Below are 6,000 nucleotides of genomic sequence, written 5' to 3' on the forward strand. Positions count from 1 at the left end.
ATGCAAAGAGCTGACTCAGAAGACCCTGATGCTGGGAAAAATTGAAAGCAGGAGGAGAAGGGGATAACAGAGGATGAGATGGTTGGATGGCATCTCCCGACTCAATGGACATGAGTTTGGGTAAACTCCAGGAGTTGGTGATGGACAGGGAGGCCTGCCGTGTTGCAGTCCATGGGGTCGCAAAGAGTCGGACACGACTGAGTGACTGAACTGAGCTGAAATGATAGCCTGTTGTTTCTCCTACTCCTGCCTTGGAATGAACTAATATGTCTCATCCTTAACAAGATTATTAGTAACATCAATATTGGAAATAAAATGTTAAAAAATCAAGTTCCAGAAACAGTTTTGAGCATAATGAAATCTGAATTGTGTTTATGTGTGTGTGTTTTAAAAAATTCACCCACAATTCATGTTGAAGAGTGTAGAAATAAGTATACCTTTAAAGAACAATAAATACCCCAATTAGCTTAAGAAATATCTATCAATAAGCAGCAATTTCCTCAAAAATATAATATTCCATTGATTTAAAAATTCCCTATATGTCTTCCCTGACCATAGCCTTTTTCTCCTTAACAAGAGTTAGCCACTAAATTGAATTTTGGTTTAATTATCCACTAACTCATTTGTTTTCACATGTGTTTTTAGATGCTTTTAATTTTTTATTTCACTTTTTTGGGGATTTTGTTTATTTAAAGATTAGAGCAGTTTTTGGTTCATAGCAAAACTGAGGGGAAGGTACACAGATTTCTCATATACCTGCTGACCTCACACATGCACAGCCTTCCCCATTCTCAGCATCCCCCAACAGAATGTGACGGTTGTTACAACCGATGAACCTACACTGACACATCATAACCCCCCCAGATCCGTAGCTTGCTTCAGGGCTCACTCTTGGCATTGTGCATTCTGTAGGTTTGGGCAAATGTATGACGGGCCTCCACATACAGAGTATTTTCACTGGCCTGTAAATCTGTTCTCCGCCTGTTTATTCCTCCAACCGTACCCCCACTGCCAACCCCAGCAACCACTGTTCTTTCTCTCTGCAGAGTCTTGCCTTTTCTGGAATTCCATGCAATTGGCATTTTACAGTGTGTAGTCTTTGCAGACTGGCTTCTTTCACTTAGTGACACACATTTCTTTCCTTCATGTCTTTTTATGTCTTGATAGTGTATTTCTTTTTAGAGTTGATGAATAATATCCTGCTGTCTAGATGGACCGTAGTTTATCCTTTCGCTACTAAAAGCATCTTGGTCACTTAACAAGTTTTGGCAATAAAGCTGCTATAAACGTCTGTGGGCAGCTTTCTATGCATGTGGGAGTTTTCAAATCGTTCGGGTAAATACCCAGAGTGCAGTTGCTGAGTCACAGCATAAGCGTAGATTTAGTTTTCTAAGAGACCTCCACACCGCCTTCCAGTGCGGCTGCACCGTTTTGCGTTCCCAGCAGCAACGAGTGAGAGCCCTGGCGCTGCACGCCCTCGCCAGCTCTGGGCGTTGCCAGTGTTGCGGATCCTGGTCGTAGATTCTAATAAGTGTGTAGTGGTTCCTTACTGCTTTAGTTTGCATTTCCTAGATGGCATGTGACATGGGGCACCTTTTCCTATGCTTATTTGCCATCTGTGTATTTTCTTTGGAGAAGTGTCTGTTAAGGTCTTTGGCACATTTTGGATTGAGTTGTTTGTTTTCTTATTATTGAGTTTTAACAGTTCTTCATATTTTGGGGAAACAGTTGTTTATCAGATGTACCTTTTATTTATACTTTCTCCTCCAGGATATTTCAGATGTACCTTTAGAAAATACACTCTACAAGTCTGTGACATGTCTTCTCATTTCCTTGAAAGCATCTTTTGCAGAGCAGATGGTTTTAATTTTAACAAAGTCTAACATTGATTATTTCTTTCATGGGTCATGATGTTGCATATAAACAGTCGTCACCATACCCAGGGCCATCTAGGTTTTCTCCCATGTCATCTTTTAGGGTTTTTCTAGTTTTGCATTCTACATCTAGATATGTGATCTATTTTGAGTTAAATTTTTTTGAAGGGTGTGCAGATTCTTTTTCTTTTTTTACCAGTGGATGTCCAGCTGTTGCAGCATCGTTTGTTGAAAAGACCAGCTTTGCTCCTTTGCCACCTTTGTTAAAAATCAGTTGACCACACTTTTCGGATCTTTTTCTGTGCTCACTATTTTGTTCCGTTGATTTTGTTTTTCCTTTTCTTTCTTCCCATTCTTCTTTCCTTCCTTTCTTTTTCTTTCTTTCATTTTAACAGCTGTATTAAAGTTGTATAATTAGTGTGCATTAAGCTACATATATTTAAGTTGAACAATTTGATGACTTTTGACATATGCTAGTGGAGGTGATGGAATTCCAGTTGAGCTTTTTCAAATCCTGAAAGATGATGCTGTAAAAGTGCTGCACTCAATATGCCAGCAAATCTGGGAAGCTCAGCAGTGGCCACAGGACTGGAAAAGGTCAGTTTTCATTCCAATCCCAAAGAAAGGCAATGCCAAAGTGTGCTCAAACTACTACACAATTGCACTCATCTCACACGCTAGTAAAGTAACGCTCAAAATTCTCCAAGCCAGGCTTCAGCAATACGTGAACCATGAACTTCCTGAGGTTTAAGCTGGTTTTAGAAAAGGCAGAGGAACCAGAGATCAAATTGCCAACATCCACTGGATCATGGAAAAAGCAAGAGATTTCCAGAAAAACATCTATTTCTGCTTTATTGATTATGCCAGAGCCTTTGACTGTGTGGATCACAATAAACTGTGGACAATTCTTCAAGAGATGGGAATACCAGACCACCTGATCTGCCTCTTGAGAAACCTATATGCAGGTCAGGAAGCAACAGTTAGAACTGGACACGGAACAACAAACTGGTTCCAAATAGGAAAGGAGTACGTCAAGGCTGTATATTGTCACCCTGCTTATTTAACTTATATGCAGAGTACATCATGAGAAATGCTGGACTGGAAGAAACACAAGCTGGAATCAAGATTGCTGGGAGAAATACCAATAACCTCAGATATGCAGATGACACCACCCTTATGGCAGAAAGTGAAGAGGAGCTCAAAAGCCTCTTGATGAAAGTGAAAGTGGAGTGAAAAAGTTGGCTTAAAGCTCAACATTCAGAAAACGAAGATCATGGCATCCGGTCCCATCACTTCATGGGAAATAGATGGGGATACAGTGGAAACAGTGGCTGACTTTATTTTTTTGGGCTCCAAAATCACCGCAGATGGTGACTGCAGCCATAAAATTAAAAGACGCTTACTCCTTGGAAGGAAAGTTATGACCAACCTAGATAGCATATTGAAAAGCAGAGACATTACTTTGCCAACAAAGGTCCGTCTAGTCAAGGCTATGGTTTTTCCTGTGGTCATGTATGGATGTGAGAGTTGGATTGTGAAGAAGGCTGAGCACCAAAGAATTGATGCTTTTGAACTGTGGTGTTGGAGGAGACTCTTGAGAGTCCCTTGGACTGCAAGGAGATCCAACCCGTCCATTCTGAAGGAGATCAGCCCTGGGATTTCTTTGGAACGAATGATGGTAAAACTGAAACTCCAGTACTTTGGCCACCTCATGCGAAGAGTTGACTCATTGGAAAAGACTCTGATGCTGGGAGGGATTGGGGGCAGGAGGAGAAGGGGACGACAGAGGATGAGATGGCTGGATGGCATCGCTGATTCGATGGACGTGAGTCTGAGTGAACTCCGGGAGTTGGTGATGGACAGGGAGGCCTGGCGTGCTGCGATTCATGGGGTCACAAAGAGTCGGATACGACTGAGCGACTGAACTGAACTGAACTGACATACGCACAAACATACACGCCCCCGCCCCCATCACAGCAATCAAGACAAGTAGCATTGCCATCACCTCTTTGTAACTCGCTCCCCACTCACCCCCAACTATCACTACAGATTTGTTTTACACTTTCTAGAATTCTATGTAATGGGATTATACAGAGTATCCTTTCACATCTGGCTTCTGTCAGCATGGTTATTTTTAGATGTGTCCATGTTGTTGCGTGTATCTGTATTTCTTCCTTTTTGTTGCTGTGTTGTATTCCATAATATAAGGCTTCCCAGGGGGCTTAGTGGTAAAGAATCCACCTGCCAGTGTAGGAGGTGCAGGTTTGATGACTGGGTCGGGAAGAGTCCCTGAAGGAGGGCATGGCAACCCACTCCATTATTCTTGCCTGGAGACTCACTCCATGGACAGAGGAGCCTGGTCGGCTACAGTCCATGGGGTCGTGAAAGAGTCAAGACACAAATTAGTGTCTAAACAATTCCATGATATAAATCTACCACAATTTGTTTATCCATTCTTCTGTTGATGGATACTTGGATGGTTTCCAGTCTGAGGCTATTACAATAAAGCTGCTGTGAACATCTGTATACAAGTCTTTGTATGGACTACGCTTTTATTTCTTTTCTGTGAACACCTGGGATCAGCTGGGGCCTATGATAGGTTCGTTTTAAATTTGTAAGGAAGCTTCGAGACTGTTTTCCAGAAACACACACGTAAGGCAGCGTCACGATGTCTCCTGTCACGTGTCCTACTACGTCATTTAAAGTTTCTTATAAACTTAAATGTGAGCGTTTGCTTCACCTGTGCTTCTGATTGCCTGGAGACAATTTCTTTCCTTTCTCTGCTTACCGTTTTATTTTTTTGCAACAGTTTTATTTTCATTATTATTTAGAATTGGCTGTGCTGAGTCTTCTGCGCTCAACAGGCTTCTCTCCAGTCGTGGCGAGCTAGGGCGTCCTCTCATTGTGCACAGGCCTCTTGTGGAGCTCGGGCTTGAAGGTGTGTGGGCTTCAGTGGTTCAGTAGTGTGATGTGCGGGCTTAGTAGTTCAGTAGCGTGACACACAAGCTCAGTGGTTCAGTAGTGTGACGTGCGGGCTCAGTGGTTCATTAGTGTGACACGTCGGCTCAGTAGTTCAGTAGTGTGACACTCGGGCTTGGTGGTTCAGTAGTGTGACATGTGGGCTCATTGGTTCAGTAGTTCAATAGTGTGATGCACGGGCTCAGTAGTTTAATAGTGTGATGCACGGGCTCAGTTACTGGGGTCCAGCCCTGGTTGGATCCAGGGATTCCCTCAGGATGATGGCGTTGGCGATTTAAAGGAATAGCGTCAGTGGAGAGAATCAGAGCTCTAATTATAATTGGTTTACGTGGGAAATCAATATAACCCGTGACACCAGGTTTGCACTAACCACAGAGGCCACAGGCGCTCTCTCGAATCGCGGAAGGTACCCCACCTTAGGCACCTTCTCGAGTGGGTCTTAGAAGCCCAGGCAAGTAAGTGGTCTCAGCAGACCCCCACGCTCCAATTACTTTGGCCTGAAGAAACAGTAGAGACAAAAGGAGAGAAAAGGAGACGAGAAAGAACGACACGGGGAGACCGAGCTTAGTGAGCAGGGTCCGTAGCTTTATTTTCAACAGGGGCTTTTGTACCCCAAGTAGCACATAGAAGATAATAGGGGATGCAAAGTCATGCAAGGTTAGCAGACCTTAATCATTATCGAAACCAGGCGTTCTTTCAGACACCAAGGCTTTAGGTGATTTACATCATCTTCTGGTCAGGAGTTGGAAAAGGAAATGGCAACCCACTCCAGTACTCTTGCCTGGAAAATCCCATGGGTGGAGGAGCCTGGTGGGCTGCAGTCCATAGGGTCGTGAAGAGTCGGACACGAATGAGCGACTTCACTTTCACTTTTCACTTTCATGCATTGGAGAAGGAAATGGCACCCCACTCCAGTGTTCTTGCCTGGAGAATCCCAGGGACAGGGGAGCCTGGTGGGCTGCCATCTATGGGGTCGTGCAGAAGCAACTTAGCAGCAGCAGCTGGTCAGGAAACCTGCTAACATTTTTCTTCTGATAAGAGTTAGTCAACCAGAAAAACTTATTTTCTCTAAAGGTGACTTTATTCTTAAAGTTTAGTACCACTCCCCGAAAGCAGTAGACAGAGTTGGATTCCTATAGGGCAGGAG

Source organism: Bos mutus, chromosome 1 (assembly GCF_027580195.1).
Source record: "Bos mutus isolate GX-2022 chromosome 1, NWIPB_WYAK_1.1, whole genome shotgun sequence".
Classification (NCBI taxonomy): Eukaryota; Metazoa; Chordata; class Mammalia; order Artiodactyla; family Bovidae; genus Bos; species Bos mutus.